A 19,982-nucleotide genomic window follows, 5' to 3' on the forward strand; every position below is an offset into this window, starting at 1 on the left:
GAAAAGCCAGCTTTTTGTAACAAACAAATCCATTTTTAAGGTGTTTTAACTTCAAACTATTACTTGGCAATAAAATATGAGTCGCCATAATAGTGCTTTTGATTTCGCCAAAAGGTCTTCTCTGAGTCATGAGAGAAATAGGCACAGATCAAGCACCATTTGGAAGTGATAACAGTCCAAACTGTTCTTATTAAATATGTTGTGGTGGATTTTGATCTACAAGGACAAGAGGGATGGGCTGCTTCACTGGAGGAGGTATTATTATGGATTACTTAATCAAATAAATTTAACTAATTCTGATGGCACCCATTCACTGCAGAGCATATAATATGAGCAGGTAATCGATGCCAACCTTCTCAAAATCTCTTTTGATAAAAAAACAAAAAAAAAAAACAAAAAAAAAAACTAACTTTCATTTTTGGGTGAACTATTTCTACTTAAGGGAAAGTTCACCTAAAAATGATACACCTTTACGTCATTCAAAGTTGGCATTACTTGCTTCTGCAGAACACAAAAATAAATTTTAAGCTTTTATTCACATGCAGTGAAGGTCAATGGGGTCCACTGTTGTATTTGACCCTGATGAGTTATATTTGCAAAAAAAAAAAAATATATATATATATATATATATACATACATATATATATATATATATATATATATATATATATATATATATATATATATATATATATATATATATATATATATATATATATATATATATTTGTGTGTGACAGAGAATAATGATTGGAACTACATAAGGGTGAGCTAATGATGACCGGATTTTCATTTTCAGGTGGACAATCCATTTAAATATCATCTTCTTTGAACTATATTTACATAATCATCACTTTGGGTCATCGTTAAGTTCAATTAGCACCATAGAAAAACAGAGATGGACGCTTATCAGATGACGGTCGTATTGCGTTACCAGACTTCTCATTGATTAGCCCACAGGATCCCCCTAGGGTTTGCTAAATGGTGTCTGTGTATTGTTATTACGGGGGGTTACCAATTATTTCCCCCTGAAATTAAGGGCAGTGACCCTAATATGAGGCCACTTAGTGCACGTAATAAGATGATAATTGAGTTTGATGATGGACCCCCGTCCCCTCCCTCACAACTTCACAGCTTATTCATGCTAACTGTCACTTCTTAGTAATGGATTACAGTGGCATTACTTATACATTTATCATTTCCTGCATGATAGACTGTGTAGAAGACGACAGGAGTAGGAAAGAGATGATAACATCCCCCAGATCATCTTATTTCTCTCTGTTTCATTGTTCCATTTCCTCTTTAGTGCCGTTCCTGGGCTCCGCTCGTATGTGCTGTAATTGTATATGCACATTTCCCTGAAGACTTCAAATTAAAATAAAGTTCTCCATCCAACCATTCAGCCATTCCTTCTTGTTCTTTCTTATCCCTCTCACACATAAAAACCTGGCCTGGGGACAGCAAGCTTATATGAACAGAGCTTTACATGTCCCTATCCAGCTTTGTGTTACTAATAAGTAGATGCTCATACTCTTTCACTGGATTGATTTTCATGCAAGGGTGCCTCTCACTGGATCAGACCGTTCTCTTCACAGTGAATGGTTCAAGACAGGCCTTGTCATTTTGAGAAGATGATAACAAATATGGTTTAAGATTGTGGTGTTGGTGGTGTTAGATTTGGCTGGTGGTTTAAACCAAGCGATAACTCCTTTTACAAGTTTATTTAAATATGTTTCTCTCTATTTACAGTGAGCATGATTATGACCTAAATAATTCAAATATTTTTGTAAATTTATAGAGTAGAAAAATATTCATATATTTATATACATTTATATATGTATATATATTTATATACAGATATATACAGATATTCACATGTGTACAGAAATCCTTCGACTATGCTGTTTTCGTGCACAAGAGAAATGTCTTGTTATTATGTTGGTATAAGAAGTTTTTACAAAAATATTAAGCAGCACAACTGTGATACATTTTATGCATACACAATTCTTTAATGAATATAAACAACAGTATTTTAATTTTAAAAAGAAATCTTTCATAAGATCATAAATTCCTTCATTGTCACTTTTTGATCAAATTAATGCATCCTTGCAATCAATGCAATCATATCAATTAAATGCAACGAATCGATCTACCCTACTGACCCCAAACTTTAGAAAGGTAGTATAAATATAAAAACTTCTGGTTATACCTCCAAAAAGTTTCGTTTTCCAGTAGGATCATTCATTAGCAGTACTCTGATTCAAAATGCAAATAGACAAGTCATGGTAGTTCAGTAATTATTATTAACTAAATTGAAATATTGATCACTGTGACTATGAATTCTGTGAACCAAATCGAACTTTTAACCTTTAGTAACATTACTTAAGAGGCAGTTATTATGCCAGATAATGCAATTCCTGTCTGCATTTACTTAAAACTAGATATCAACTGTATGTTGCTATAAATGTGTTTATATTAATACAACATTAAATAGAAGCCAGAATGTATGTAAAATCACTTTTATTGTAAAAAATGTTTATTTTATTTGTCAATTTAATATAAATTGGTGTGATTTTCATCCCTCTCCATTTGTAAAGTATCTGAATATCTGGTGCCAGTGAACTTTCCATTGCTACGAAAAAGCCAAAATAAGAGTGGCTTTGAAAATGTGTGGTTAATTAGATCATAATGGCCTCATCAATTAGGAGCAAATCATGGTTTGGCCTGGACTGGACATTTTAATGAAAAGTTGAAATGGGTCGCCCCTTAGGGCAACGAGTGTCCAAATCTGCTCTCCCGCTCATCATTTATCACTGTAGCACACCGCAGATCTTTACTCAGTAAAACAACTAATTCTGCGAGGCTGAAATGGACATATACTCTTGTAAGCAGTGACCCTTGTGTTTTTAACACACCAAGACACCTTGACAGTTTCCAGAAGCTTCTCTCCCTCATGCAACCTTGGAAAAATGCTTGTCAATCCTTGATAAAGTGCTTAAATAAAATCATTATTTGACTTTATTGATGTTTTTTTTGTCCCCATGCAAGGCTCAATAGGTTATTGTGGATTCTGCCAAATGGGTCTGGGAGAAATCATTAGAGTGGGCTGATGTGATTTACGTCCTTGGTAGCGAGGGGCACCCAAATGATCTGCCTCTCAATCGGCATCATCAATCATGCGGAACCAGCGGGCACCTCAGGCATTGTTGTGTAGGGTGGGACAGATATGTGTGTGCAGTTGACGGGTTTGATGACAAATATGAAAGTTTAGGTTTGTGGGGCAAGACTGGCAGCATATTTGGCATCGCCCATGTTTGTGTGCATGTATTGTCTTTGGCGGAGCTCCATCTTGGCTTGTTGTTGATGTGTGTGAACTGACTTTCTTAAAGCACATTATAGCTCCAGTACCAATGTGTCATCGCATCAATGCGTCATTGCATTAGCAATTAATTCCAGATCCTGCTTTCCAGTCCAACAGGATCTCTGAGTTCTACCGAGTTTTGAATTTTTTACATCCTGCAACTTCGTCAACTTCTTGACCTCTGACTAGAAAACTGATGGAGGCCAATAGAATAAACGACAAAAATGCATAATTGAATTAGTGCCAGCAAACAGCAAAATGATCTCTGCAGTCCATCACTGCTTTATAAATGTATTATAAATGTATCTGTATTTGTTAACATTACTTAATGAAGTATATAATATAAAATAATGAATGTTTTTAATACATTTGTCAGTATTGTTTAATTTCAGTATTTACCCTATCTACTCCATAACAAAATATGTTGTACAGGAAAATAATGTTTCAGTCTTTGTACTTATATTTCTGTTACTTGCAATTTATTTTTAATTATTTGTATAATTTATAAGCATTTTTGAGTAAATATTATACACCATATTTTTGTTAAATTAATTTATCATAAGAGAAAGAAAAGAAACACAAGAATTATCAGTGAACAATAATATTATAAATTAGCATTAAAACCTAGATAAATAAATACTGTATAAAATTGTTCAGTGCTTATACTATAAATTAATAAGGCACAATGTACTGTATAAATATGGAGGACATCCATTGCACAGGTTGGATGTAAATAAATCAAATGGTTCATTTTTAAACAAACATCATGACCTTATTGGCATAATAAATTTGAAAGCTGCTATGAGGGTCAATATTATCATTGGATAATATCTTAAATTTATCTATTTGTCTCACAATTTATTATATGGCTGCAGAAGACTTGGATTAGCACACATGTTGTATGGACTACATTTATAATGCCATTTTGTAGCTTGACAACCTGTGTTCCCCATTAACTGTTATTGTATGACAAAAATCTTACTAAGTGATGTCCAAATGCTCTCCAAGCCTTGTCGGCATGGCTATTTGGAGCTGTCTGTGGTGCTGATATCAGTGGGATCTGTTGATGGTGCTGACTGGACAGCTCCGGAAAGCTACAAACACTGCTACATCCGCAAATAAATCTTGAGGCCAAATACCTTGTTGTTGGCCAAATGACTGAGCTGGATATCTCAGCTTGAATACAGACCTAACAAATTTATTATTAAACTGCAGGAAACTTATAATGTAGATTAAAATAGTGAAGCGCATTCATCTTAGTGGTACAACACCAGTGTTAAGAGGACCCGAGATAACCAGCTAAAAAATATAAAGCAGTTTGCATCACGTGACACGTGCATGATGTCTATAATTTAATAATACCGAAACAGTACCAATCTCAGATAAATCTTTGTAATAATGTCACACGCAATTGTGAAAACCTTGTTCATCTCTCTTTTACAGGCAGCGTGACAATGACTCGTGAATAACGTGACCCTAATAACGTGCGTAAAAATGTGGCGTGAAATCGCTCGAGCATTATAATTAATAAAAGCCCTAAAACCTGATAAACTGCAGCTTAATGATTACACGAATAATTACGGAGGGCGGATAAAAGACAACACGGTGCTGCACGGACCTGATAACCCTTTAAATAAACCGTCTTTATCCTTGTCGGCGTGCTCTCTATATTAACCGCATGAAATATCACATGAAAAGAAAGGAAAGGAGGGGAGTGGTGGAATTAGCTGGGTTGTATAAGCAATTATAGGGGCATGGTATGTAGCTAAGCACACTAATAGGTATGTAGAGGAGGCATTATTCAATTAAAGTGGCGGGATACAGTGCGAAGGAACAGAGATGCGGTGACAGCGCCGGTGTCTTCTCCTTATGAAACAACCTATTTAAGCTAAATCAACTCCCACTTAAGAACAGCCGTAATAAGCACGGAGGAGACGCGCAGTGGCCCGCGGGGCCCCATCCGTCATGCTGTAATACCCAATCAAAATGAGTGATGACACCTTGCGCTGTGCCTGCCGCATCCCCTTCTGTAGCATTACCCTGCTCTTTCTCTGCATCCAGTTCTTGCTTGAACGCTGTACTTTTCGAGCATGCTCTAGGAAGTCAGTGTCGGGTCCCAAGTGGAAATGCATTTTGCTCACGTGAGTCAGCAACTCTGCTCCATAAATGCGGCTTACCTGCTGAAACCAAAAGTCATCTCTTTTTAGAAATGCTGTGTATCACTGGATATATAAAGCAGGTGTATCTCTGTGACTGTATTGTGACCCATCTAATGTCTAAAGGGAGTATAGATGGCCGTCTGCTAAGAACCTGTGACGCAAAGCATGTCCTGCTAGGCTTTAATTTTGTTTTGATGGAGAAATATTAATTAACTTATGTTTTGGACACAGCATTACACAGTATTTTGACTTTTTTTTGCTGTGCTAGTGAATATAATTCTGAATAAAGCCAAGGCTGAATCAACTGTTAGTGTTTCATTCTTAATTAAAGATTCAATGTTTTTGAACAAATAGTTTAAGTGAATGATTCAATGACTCACTGAAAAAGACTTGTTTACTTCCTACATAAATCCTACCCTGTCTCATTGTGCCTACTTATACTACACCCTTAAAGTATCTCAACCATTTTGGTGAAGAAAAAATACACACTGTTGAGTGTGTAGTAGAAAGGAAGGCAAGCTTTGGCCTTTGGGACATACTATCACATCACACAATTGCATCTTTAAAGGACTGCTCTGTCACACCTGTTAAATGCACCCTGTCACTGTAAACTCTAACAGTACACATCCACATTTCATTTAATTTAACATCCTACCATACTGGAGAGAAAAGAAGTAGCTCATTGATATTTAAAAGTTAACAGAATGGATGTTTATAAAAATTCACATTTTTGTTGCAGATTAAATATATCATGGAAAACAATATATATATATATATATATATATATATATATATATATATATATATATATATATATATATATATATATATATATATATATATATATATAATTTTTTTACTAGGTTTAATGTTGATTATTAGGAACTCCTTTTTATAAACATTTCTACCTAACCGTCGATTGTGCACATAGCCCACATTTGTACTTTTTCTAACACATTTTATTCATGTTTGTAGTTCTGGACTGAATCCTTTGCCAAAGAGCAATTGACTGTGGGCAATTTTAGCCATTAGAGTGTACATGGATCTACACTTCTTAAATCGACCTTTAATAGAAAGCCATTCGGAGACTTTTGGCATGCTTTGGGACACACTTATTCTAATATCACATACTATTTAGGATGGATAGTATGAACATTGAGACGCAGGGCTTGTTTCTGAAAGAATCATTTGAATGGATGATTCAGTGAACCACTTGTTCACTTCTAAATGTCTTGTTTTTGAACAAATCGGTTGAGTGGATGATTCAATGACTCACAAAGTGAGTCTCTTGTTTTATTTTGAAGCTGATTTGTTGCCTCTCTTCTCTATCAGGCAATGACTTTGCAGGCAGTGTTTGGTAAATCCTGAAACTTATTTTGGACCAACTCCTGAGGCAGCATAATAGTTTAACGATCTACAATTAAACATTCAAAACAGCTTCAACCAAAAATAAAAAAAAATTGGTCAAAGACCACAACCACAAACCACAACTTTGTCTTTATTTTTAGCTCAACTGTTACAGAATGGAATGCACAGAATTGTGGGATATCTAGGCAGTGAAGGATACATCTTTGCTGCATAAAATTAATCACAGGAATCTCAGTAGACAGGATGTGACTCATCTGAAATCATTGGATTTTGAATGTGCATAGTTGCAATGTTTTAGTTGTAAAATAACACAAACGGTACTGGCAGCTTATTACACATGACATTAAACATTTTATGGACATTTGTGTTAATTCTAAAACATAATGCAACGAAGTATACAATTCAAAATACTGGTTAAACACCTGTAAAAAAATACATACAGAAAAATTCCTTCAAATTATACAGTATATTTTGCCCTAATTTTTATCGTTTTTTCTTAGAGTGTATCTCTGTATGCTGTCTGCAGAGGCAGCATTTTATGGTTTCGGATGAAACCACAGTTTTTAAATAAACCATTTGAGTGAAAGATTCAATGAATCACTCATAAAGAATTGTTTACTTCCTGAATGAATCAGTGTCAAATCATTTGATTGATTGATTCAATGACTCACTCATCAACACAACCATTTGTCGCCACCTACAGGCATAACAATATAACCTGTCACTGAAAAATCCTCTCCACTAATACACAAACTGACAGCCTTTTGTATAAATCAAATACATTTAAATTATAAAAAGGAAAAACATAACGAAAACAAAATATTTCTGATAAAATCAGACATGGCAAAGCAGCAAATGTGAAATGAAGCTCATCTGGGGTGTTTGAAGAAGACTCAAAAACTTCTCTCATTTTCTTGTTTGTTTTTGCCTTCCCCCCACCCCCTGCCTCCCACTCACTCTCTTTTTCTCCCTCTTTTCTTTCTTTCTTTCTGCCTTTCTTTCTCCTCATCAGTGCGTTGTGCTCAGTAATGACTCCCACTGTGGCAGCGGTGCCCCTTTAAGGCTGGGCCCCCCTCTCCATGCATTATTCATCGAAATCAAATGAGGGAACAACAGGAGCAAGAGACATGGTGCATGCCACTTCCTCCTCAACTCCCCAAGGTGCCCCCAGCCTGCTGGCCCATCTCTCCTCCTCTCTCCACCCTGGCCTGGGGGTTTTGGGGACCAATTCGGCACCCCTTTCATGGTTAACTCCATGGACAAGACTTTTCTCCATCTCCCCTGCCCTTTTTCTCCTTCTAATCTGTTGAACACCTCAAAGGTGCACTTTTCCTCATTAAAAAGTTTTACAGATACTCAGTGAGTACATATGAGCTGAAGACTTATATCAGTAAGCGTTTTTATTTCACATTGAGTGGGGTGCATGATGGGGGCATACATTTTGAATCACATGACCAGATGAATACTATATGCATTTGCTTGTGGAATGAATTAATCATGACTGATGTATTAGTTAACACTGAGCTCAAACATTTTCCTCTAACTTTCCTATATTCATAGGTGTGCCTACATGCTGCTTTAAGTATGATGTGCTTTGGGTTTAAACCATGTGACAACCAAATGCATATGTGATATTGTACATGGAGATTTGAGGTAAAGCCATCTTTTTCTTATCTATATATATTGTGATTGGCCTAAAGCATGTGGCAACTCGATAAAGTGAGCACATATTTACATCTTTATCTATATCTGCTTATGTTGTTGCCCTAAGGATTGCCAATGGATCCCAAAGATTGCCTGCTTTTGGCCTGACAGTGGAAAAGCGCTATTGAAAGTGAGTTGAAACTGCTAATAGTGACGTCACACAGGTTTCACACACACAAAACTGTTCATAGAACTGAGCCGCTAATATTTGCATGAGCACGGGATGGGGTTGATAGACTATTCTGGTGCGGTTGCACAATGCCGGTACATTGATTACTTCAGAGAGAGAGAGAGAGAGAGAAAGGGAGGGATGATTTGATGAGTGTAGTTCTTGTATCCCCTGCTGTTAAAGGCTGGTATGAGAGCTGAACATTACCACCTGGGGCAACCCGAATCCTCCTTCTAATACAATCAATTCAGTCTGCTGTTCTAATCTAAACTTACCTACACCTTAACAACTTTAACTGTGTTCATACTCTTTTCAAGACATTGCTCTTCACACTTAGCTATCTAACTTCTTATGTGTGCTGACATCTTGGATGTGGATGTGCATTCTTAGATTCTTACTTTTTCTAAAGAACTGGTGAGTGCTGCTTACCTGCAAAAGGCAGCACAGGCTGTTCTGAGTGGTTGCTAGGTAATTTCTTTGGTGTTCTGAGGGTTTCCTTTTTAGGTGTTAAGTGGTTGATAGGGTGTTATGAGTGTTTTTTTTTATATATATATATTTTTTTTTTAACATTTGTAATATCATTTTTGTTTTTATTTCATTTTCAATTTGTCTTTTTTTTTGTTTGCCGATTTATTTTTTTGTTTTTAATTTTCTTATTAGGCCTAACGAGTGTCGTTTTTAGCTTCATACTAGATTTTTCATTCAATTAAAATAATTAATATTAAATAAAAATAGTAATAAAACACTAGTTTTTAGGTCATTCCTAGGTAATTGTTAAGGTGTTTTGTGTTTTTTTTTTTTTTTTTTTTTTCACATTGCTATTGTTTTCCGGCTGATTATTAAGCTGCTGAATTTTAAGACTTGAAACAATTTGTCTGAGTCTGAGTATGAGCAGTACGGATGCTTGTCCACTAATTTGTTTTCCAACTATTTTCCAGGTGTTGAATTCAAGACAAGCCGAACTAGAAGTGTCACACGCTCCTCATCTGAGTTAAATGATCTGGGTCACGTGCCGGGTTACACATCCTCGCATATACAGCACTGTATATGCGACCCCGTTGGCAGGGTGAGGGCTATAAATGGAGCAGAATTGGGTTAAGATGATGACAGTGGCTTAGACTGACTGATGTGATGGGTCTGTCAGCAGGCTAATCTGACTCTAATGGATCTGACCTGTACAGGACCCAGCTGGCCCCCAGGACCCCCCTGATTGGCTCTATTTATTATGGGCTAGAGGACCCGGGGACGGCTTGCATAGTCATTCCACATTCAGGTCCAATTCCTGGAGTCCTGATGAGCTCTGCCCCCCTCCACCTCCGCCTCCTCGTTTCTCCTTCCCTCTTCTCGCTTCCACACCTTTCTCATCATCTTTTGTTTCTTCCTAATGGTTCAATTAAAGAGGTTAATTCTGAGATGGCCCTCCTCAAATCAGCTCTCATCACCTTCCCCTCTTCAGCCTCCTGACCGCCGCACCCAACCTGCATTTATTATTCATCCCAATCAAATAAAAGCAACGGCGGGCTGGAGCAAGCTGCTTTTTTCCCCCACACCCCCTTCATACCGCCATCTCTCCTCTCCACTCTTTCCTCTCCTCTTTGGAAGAATTGCCTTTTATTGAGTGAGTCGGCATGCACTCCCACTCTCTCTCAAACACACACACACACACACACACACACACACACACGCACGCACTCCCAGACCCCCCAGCTTCCCACAGCCCGTCCCTTCCCTGGAAAATGAGCAATTCTCTCATTGTAATAACGCGCCTCTGTCATCGGCCCATTATCGGCATGATAAAAGATGAAATATTCGCAGCGGCTGGCCTCCTAACCTGATCTGGGCGCGATATTGGAGCTTTGGAAAATGAGTTTTATCTGCTTTAATATACTCCTTGGCAGACTGACCCTTGAAATTAAACATTATTACAGAGCGGATATTTAAAAAACCGGGGCCACAAATTACATCAAAATGAAAATATTAAGGAACATTAGGAATATATCAAGTGGCGCCGAGCTGGATGTGGGGAGAGGTGGCTGGGGCGCAGAAGCGTCGCCGGTGTCACAGCAACGGGAGAGGGGAAATAATAACAATTCAGCCAGTGCCGCTGTCATGTGTCGGGATAAACTAATTATCCTCTCCGACACTCTCATCGCCAGGCTTTATTAGGAGACGAGGATCTTGTAGAAGTGTGTGGGTGACTGCTTTTGTGGAACTCCGTCAGGTGTGGAGTTGTTGACACCCTTTCTGCCTTATCTGTTCACTTCTTAAAAACTTTCAGACAGACACCGGGTCTTTGCGGTGAGGCTCTGAATTGCTGAGTTTTATCTGTTTGGGCGCTGAAGGACGTAAACAGAGTACATGGACTGGAGTCTTTCTCCAGTCTTACAGGTGATTTGTCATGTGGTGATGGGATGATGTGAAATGCAATAAAATCCTGGAGAAAATGCGATTTGAATAGATTTCTGACAGAGAGACTTCTTTGGGATGTAAGGATAGAGGGTTGAGTGAGCATTTGGCCTTGAGGACAGACTTAGAAACTTTTGCTTTTGGCCAGGCCTGTTTCTTTTTCTCTTATCTCTTGCGGTTGGATCCCTTCGTGTAGCACGTGCCTCTTGGCGTCTCTAGAAAAAACTTTGAGCCAACGTTGAATGAGTATTCAGCGCTGACATCTTGGGATGCTTTGCATACTGACAGGCACATAAACGCAAATATACATGCATGTTTCTAGTCCAAAAAGAAAACACAAACACCTGGATTTGGCTGTTATCATTGCTTAAATGCCAAGTAAACATTGCAGAGATGTTTCACGAGGGTTTGGAGAGCAAATCGCTATCAGGCAGAGACAACCTGCCCTCAAGTGAGTGATACGTCGAGGATCTTTCCTCGGTGAGCAATCGCAGAACGCATGGGAGAGCCTGTGATAAGGAGAGGGACAAAATTAGCATTCGTTCCAACCAGGGAGAGAAAAATAAAACAGAAAGACCAAATGACTAACTGAAGGAAGACTAACCGCAGGGGTTTGCGACTGGAAGAGGGGAAAAAGCAGAGAGAAAAATGGATCTCCTTTCTTCCCACTCTTTTTCTTTTTTCTCTCTCTTTCTCTACCCCGCTCAGGCACTTGATTCATTATGCTGATATACACAGTATTTGCTTCCTGAACGGGGCTCCTTCTTTCCCTCCCCACTCTATAAAGATACACACACACATACACGCACACAAAATAGGTGCCGGTGCCATAAATATAGCAAATGACAGAGCCTAGCAGCAGAGCAAGGTCAGCCACGGCCCCTGATGACAGTGCTGTGAGCACCGCAGTGCGTTCTTGTTAGAAATACACACAGATAGCTCATTAGCAAGGGCCCCTAAGGCCCCCAACCTCTTGTACCCGCTCACACACACACACACACACACACACATATATATACACACTTCAGTTCTGTAAATAAACAAACGTTTGCTTACGCGTGCAGCAATATGACCACATGACACAACAATATGCACACAGAAGTATAGCTACAACTCACATTAATGACTTAATGGCTCGCGCAGACTGACTTTGTGTGAGTGAGATGGACAGAGAGAGAAAATCGGAGAGTTTTTACTCGGCACAGCCGCCGCTGTCACTAGATAAGTGTTTTTCTGTGAGGGTGTCATGTTTACATTGGCACCCAAATACCCTGAAAGGCATTATGTCAGCACACTAATACACAGATGCAAACACATTTCTCACTGTCACGGATATGCCCCCTGGCTGGCAGCCTTTTATTTACCTTTTTCTCCAAGACACACACATAAAGGTGTGCATGCACACATCATTTGCGACTTTTTCTCTTGAACTTTGTAAATCGGTTGTGAATCAAAGCTATCACATTATGCGGCAGTTTACAATGGAAAAGCAGTTTTGGAAATGACTTTGATCATCACGGTTGTGGATCAAAAACAGAATCTTGTTTTAGCACACAGTGAAACTAAATTACGATCTTTAAATTGTCACCTTAAATTTTGACAAATGTACTTTTCTGAAACAAATGTCAAATGAAACACCCGTTAGACATTGTTAATATTCATACAATAAAAGTTAAAGGTGACTAGGAGCTGTGAAACGTATTAAATAGAAATTTAAATGAACAAATTTGATAAAAGTGGTTAATATAACTTGTGCTATATTTTCAGTCATACAAAAAGCACATGAACAACAACAACAGCAAAAAAATTCCCTCAAACACAGCAATTAAATTACTTCAGAAGAATATGGAGTACAATTTATCCATTGTCATATGTTCTGCAATCATTATGCTAAATATCTTGTTTTGTTTTTCACATAATTAAAAAAATCATACAAGCATGGAATAACATGAGGGTGAGTAAATTAAAATAAAATAAAATAAAATAAAATAAAATGAATGTTCTTTATTTAATAAATTATTTTGTTATTTGAGAAATTACATTTTTAATAACTTAATTAAATAATTTTATTAAAATTAAGTTTTCTACAAACTAGTTGTTCAATTTTTAAAACAGCACCACTAAAACTCATCAAGGAAATTAACCTTTTTTTGTTATTTTGCATATGAAACTTGGCTATTTTCATTTCTTCTTTTGATTGTGTTGCACAATGGCTGCCGTACTGCTAACACACCCGCTGAGCAGCTGCCCTCGGGCCACTTTGGTACTGTGTGCAATGTCGGGCACTGAGAATTTGACTCTCCCTTTCATTTTCTCTCTCCCCCTCCCTCTCTCTAAGGGTGTCAGTCTGGCCCCTGGCCCGTCAGACAGGCATTGGGGTGTGACGGGCAGCCCAGGCTCCTTCCTCAGCCCCCTCCTCTTCTTTATCCTCCTCACCCCACGTGGCCTGGCACCCACCACTGACCATCCGGCGATTCCTGCCAAGGGTACCTTCCACAAACCCCCTCCTAAAATATCCTGAACAACTGTGGCCTCCTATTCTTTATCACTGAACAATTGCTTTGGAGATCATATGGGTAATTTACCACTTATTTACCTGGGAGCTGTTCATTTTAGTTCTTTCAGAGATTTACAGCAAACCAAACAAAATAACCTTTCATTTTCACCTTGTATTATCTTATAAAGTTATATAATGCTGAGGGGACAAGACTTACAATGGCATTATCCTAGATTTTATCATTACACTTAATTTGGAGATATGAGTGACTAGAAACTGATTATAAGAAGAGAATGAGGATGATTTATCTAACTTTTATCATGGTCATAGATCTCTCAAATTTTTAGCAGAGCTCCATTTCAGATCATAATATCAGTAATTTTATGATCTGTGATTATAAGTGAACATCTAAATATTAATGAGGAATATAAGTTATTTGTGTTGTTTCAAATGAGCATTACAACTTTCACCACTGCTCTGTAGTATTTATTGCCGACTGTGATAGAATAATAGTACAACATTTAAACAAATTAAATGGATTAAAATGTATCTGAAAGGCTACTTTTTACTATATATATATATATATATATATATATATATATATATATATATATATATATATATATATATATATATATATATAAAAATAAAGAATTTAATACTTTTAATGAAAAAGTGACAATAAAGACTTTGTATTACAAAGTTAATTAAAAAAACATTAATTTCGAACCAGTCAGCTTTTTAAAATTCATTAAAAGAGAAAATGATTTGTAATATTATTTCACAATATAGGTTTACTATATTTTTTATTATATAAATGAATTCTTGGTGATCATAAGAAACTTTCTAAAAGCATTTTAAAAAATCTTAGTAGGTATCTGCCTTTTTAATTAGACTTATTTCTGAGGTTTTAAAACAATAGTGGCTGCTAATCATGTGATCATCAACCTCTTTACCAGTATCGTTTTTATTATATTTTTATATTGCAAAGTAGGCTACCACAGTACCTGTGTACATGTCTTCCTCTGCCAGTTTAACTTCACAGTCTTGCATTCCCCAGACTATGAGTGAAGGTGGAACTCTCTGTCGTTCCCTGGGAGGGCGATGTGATGGGGTGACAGTGTTTGGAAGGAGGAGAATGTGTGTGTGTGTGTGCCCCGCCCTTTCTTTAGCCCCATGGAGATGCATCGCCAGGGTCAGGGGATATAGAGAGATGAACACAGGGAGGCCGCACTCCACAACTTGAAAGGAATTCTAATGAAGCCAGGCAGTCGTGTAGCCTATTCCCCCGACAACAGGCCTCAAACAAATAGCTGCATTTGATGTCCCTCGTTTTATAGTTTGGAAAATTGCATGTTTGTTTGAGTGTATGTGTGTGTGTGTGTGTGTGTGTTTATTTAGTGTTTCACTGTTTGTGTGTTAATTTGGAGTTTCTATGAAACTGGAGCAACACACAAGATGATAATGAGCTTTTAAAACATACATTGAGATCATTTCTCATATGCACTGAGCTATAGAACATGTTTTTCTTCTTTTTAATCACATTTGTAGAAACATGATAGGTAACAAAAGAGGACTGCATGTGATTATTAAGAATGACTGATTTGTCTCTGATAAGCCAATGAAAAACACTTTTTCAATCACTTTTGTCTCCAGATTCTGTGAAAAGACATAACTCAAAATCCACACCAAAATATGAAATTTAGACTTAGTATACAAGGTGCACTGATGCCTGTATGCTCAATGGATTATACTTAAGACCAATCTTAAAGTAGTTGTTATAAATTGATTTTACATAGGCTATTTGTATAATAACATATTTAAAATTACATGTTGCTTAATTGTGTATTTAAAGCATTCACCTCACAAATGCAACATTAAACAGTCTGCTAATTCTATGCAATTTCATATGCAAATTCGTTATTGCCCTTGTAGTGTATAGGCAAGACTTTTACTTTTTTATATACACCTACAGAGTTATCCTGTACAAATGGAAATAGTTTGCTCCTAAATAAGAACTGTTGCTCTGCTTGAAACAACATTTTGTGAAGACTGTCAAAGGAGTCCTGATCGGAAACTTTCTTCTCTCACATTTGTAATACAACTTAAAAGGGCATAAAAGGAATACAATAAAAGACTCATTGGTCACTTTTTACCCTTTTCCATTAATATTAATACCAATATTCAACAGCCCCATGTTTACCCCCATTTTTTTTTCTTTGACAACCCAGGGGTGCGTGTAGAACAGCTCGTATGAAGCGAGATGTCTTTCATGTTGCAGGCCAGCAGCTTTGGCTTCGCTGGAGCGTGTCTCACGCGCTCATACAGCCTGAGCTTGTCACTCCACCACAGCTTGTGTAAACAGTAAATAATAAACAAGCACTTTAATACATTATTGAGAAAATCACTTTAGGCAAGCGAGACGGTAGGAGAGCTGATCTGGAGCAGAAGGAGGCAGAATGACACTGCTGCTTAATTCACAATCTGTAATCAGTCGTACATATTTAAATAAAAAAAGCTCAATAGACTCCAGCAATTTGTAAAACCTGCAGTTTGATAACGGGCTATGTGCGTAAAACGAACAGACCCATTGTATTAAGTTTTATAAATAACTGGTTGGTTTTACAAATATGTAATTTAATAAAACCAACCAACCTACTGTCATTAATAGCTTATAATTAAATAGAATTTTGTTTCCAATTGATTCCGGGGAGCCTTTGTGGAAAACGCGGATCTGGAAGAACTTAAATCCCTTAATTAACTTAACTTAATTCCCTAAGGGAAGTCAAAACAAAAGGTTAGGGTTTTCTACACAATATATTTTGCACATTATAAACACTTTTCAATGGTGGTTTATGCAGCGTTTCTGTAATCAACAAAAACCGCGTTCGCCGACGTTACCATAGCAACAACCAGCTCGCCGTAGCACTTCGTTTTACAAATAACAAATGTTTCGCAAAAACGTTTTGATGTTTTAAAATTTATTTATGATAGTTAATAATTCGCTAGGGAAGCTGAAGGAACGCGCGACATAACGATTTAGCGATGAAAATTGTTGACAGAAAGTTGATCTTCCCTAAAGTTATTTCGCAAACTGTAAAAAATTTGTATTTATTTCTTATATTTGTAGACCTACATAACAAGAATCAAATTTACTTTAAAAAATATATATATACTTCTGGGACTTGTGCGTGCAGACTACATCATGTAGTTATTGAGAGGAATAATTGTATTGTTTTCATATTCTCTTCTCTCCCAGTTGTTAAGTAGCCACTGCTTCATCCCAGCAAACCCCCAGGGCTCCAGTCTAACTCAATTCACCCTGGCTTATTATATTTATAACTAGCATAATATCAGGGACACTCTTTGCGCTTCCTCGTTCTCCTGTAGCCTACTCATTCGTTGGATCTTTTATTGTGTTTTGTATGTGATACACGACTAAGGAATTTACCTAAATTGAAAATTATGTAGGCTAATTAAACGAAAACTCGTCTTATAGCTTAGTCTACAAGTCTTTTTGGTGCATGTTATATCAACTCGCTGTCATATTATTCATGATGACTTTGCAAATACTCAATATTATGCTAAACCAAACAATATCGTAATGCATCCCAAAAGATTCTTTTGTTTAATTTTATTTGCAAAAAGAAGAGCGCTTCTGACGTAGGACTGCTTTGTAAAAAAAAAAAAAAAAGAAATATGGCTGCAATATTAAAAACAGTCTGTAGATGGCAGTCAAAACCTTGGCAAGCAGCACAGCTGAAATCCCATTCACTGTTAGTAAATCCGAGAAGAACGTTTATGCGTTTAATTTACATGCACTCCATTCAGAGGCAGCTCTAAAATATTAAGATCGGCATCTCTCGGAGTGGAGTACTTTTTAAAAAGACATAATTCAAGATTTATTCACACACTACAGGGGTGTACATCAAGTTTGAGTTCAAGCAAAAGGGATAATGATTGTTATAATTAACTTGATCTGGACTTACATTTAGTTCTCTTGAGTCATGTTATGCAGTTTTCATAATCTAAAGCAATTCAGGTTTTTTTGAAAAACTTGCCTGCAAATTGCTTTGTCACATAACCTAAAAAATATGGCAGCCAAGTGAGTGTTGTAACACATTTTGTTTCAACATTGCTCTTTTTTGTATCATGTATCTCAGTCTTTGATGTAATATACTGCTATTGTCTGCTAAACATTTAAAGTAGTTTAGAAATTAAGCTTATTACTAAATGAATAAATTAATGTAAATTACAGAGTGCTGCTGTTACAGTTGCAATTTTTTTGTGGGTCCAGTAGATGTATAATGTAAAGTGTTACAACCATCCCTGTCTAGTCAGTTGTGATATAATAATGTGTGGATGTGTGGATGTTATAAATCAAATCAAATGAGAACCTATTCATGCAGATGATACCAGGTCTGTCATTTAACATCAATTAACATATTCACAAATGAAAAGTATAAGCTAAAAGTTTACCTACTTTATTATTATTATTCTTTTGTTATCTTAATTCTTTAAATTATTATTATTATTATTATTATTATTATTATTATCATTATTATTATTATTATTATTATTATTATTATTATTATTATTATTATTATTTTATAGACTTGGAACCTCAGCTGTCACATTTACAACACTAATTAACTGATTGACTGATTTAATCTCACTAACTTGTTAAAATGTTAAATTACCCGGCGTCTACTCCTTTATTTTGGTAAGCAATGTCTGTTTTCCCCCATTAAATATAATATAATATTTAATATGGCTAAATCATACTGCTTACATGGGTTAACAAAATATATATTTTTAAAGGTCAGGTCAGGTCAGGTAAAAAAAAAAAGATCTTTATGGTTAAAATTACACTATTCATTATAATTCCAGTTAAACAAGCATGTTTCAGAACCCAAGTTATTCAGTTCAAGGTGAGTTTAGTTTTAGTCTAGAACAGGGGCCCTCCGTCTGCAGCACATTTGAGCGACGAGTCGCCCAGTTTAGTCCCAACTGAGACAATAGAGGGATGGAAGGGGACAATGAGGGAGAGCCGCTGAAAAGGGAACGGCTGGGGTGCAGGGCACAGACGGCAGGAGATAGAGAGAGCGAGGAGGGGGGTTGACAGAGGGGTCAGTGATCGGGGTTAGTATGTGTGTTTGTTCGTGTGTGTGTGTCTGCGTGTGTGTGTGCATTTGCGAGGGGACTCGGTCACGCCCTTCTCTTCACACTCTACTGCCTCATTATTGACGGGCTGAACTGATACCCCAACAATGAGCTCTGGCTCCCACAGATGTCATGGAGACCAAGCGACCCCCTGACATATTTACCCACGCACCCTAACACTGGCTTTCTCTCTCTTTCTCTGTCTCTTCCACTCACACACAACCATACGCACTGTGTGGACACCAACTGCTGGTATTTTGCACATATGCGCACCCACACAGGACAGAGCAGGGCACTGGGTGAAAAGGATCTCGGCGCAGGGGGGTGATATCATGACTGAAATCAATAAAAGAGAAGTCATGCAAGTATAACAAAATCATTACTCTTTGGGAGCCTATGTGTGTGTTCGCGCGTGCTTGAACGACAGCTGTTATCTTTAAATTTATCTGCTCTTCCTTCCCTAATGAAGCCCCTGACATCAGAAGCCTCTCGTTTCAGGCTTGAAAGATAAATTGACAGAGGTGTTGTTTTGACTGACTTATAAATGAGATAAATGTGTAGTCTATATTTCAATATCTGAGAGTGCTGCAGTCATGTCGGATTGAAACTGATGACGTTCTCTGGTAAGAAAAATGTTCCTGAAAGGATACTTGACTTGAAACGACATGCTCTAAGTAAAAAAAAAAAAAAAGAAAAAAAAAAAGATATATATTACATATATATTTAAAATGTAGTATAAAAATACAAAAAAATATAAATACTTGAGATTTTAAATTTAAAATGAGATGCTAATTAAAAACTATAAAATTAAGGTTAAAAATAATACCAGTACTCAAGAACTATACAGTCTTGAAAGCAACGTCTTTTTCAGGAGTGGAGCCACAAATCTGTTGTACTGCTCTTCAGAGAGCCGGTTCTGCATAATGAACCTATGACATCAGACTTTTCCTGGAGATCAGCAGGTTCAGGAATTGCTCCCTGACTGCCGCAGAGTGTTCTTGCCCAGGATGCCCATGCACAACAACCCCTGTATTTTTTAAAAAGATAGCTCCTTCTGGACTGTGGCACCTGGAGTTGAGGTGGGATTTGGATGTATTCTTTGATGATGTCTTAAAAAAAAAGGATCCAGCCACTGCAAGCTCAATGAATCCTTGA

Source organism: Carassius gibelio, chromosome B16 (assembly GCF_023724105.1).
Source record: "Carassius gibelio isolate Cgi1373 ecotype wild population from Czech Republic chromosome B16, carGib1.2-hapl.c, whole genome shotgun sequence".
In the NCBI taxonomy this organism is placed as follows: Eukaryota; Metazoa; Chordata; class Actinopteri; order Cypriniformes; family Cyprinidae; genus Carassius; species Carassius gibelio.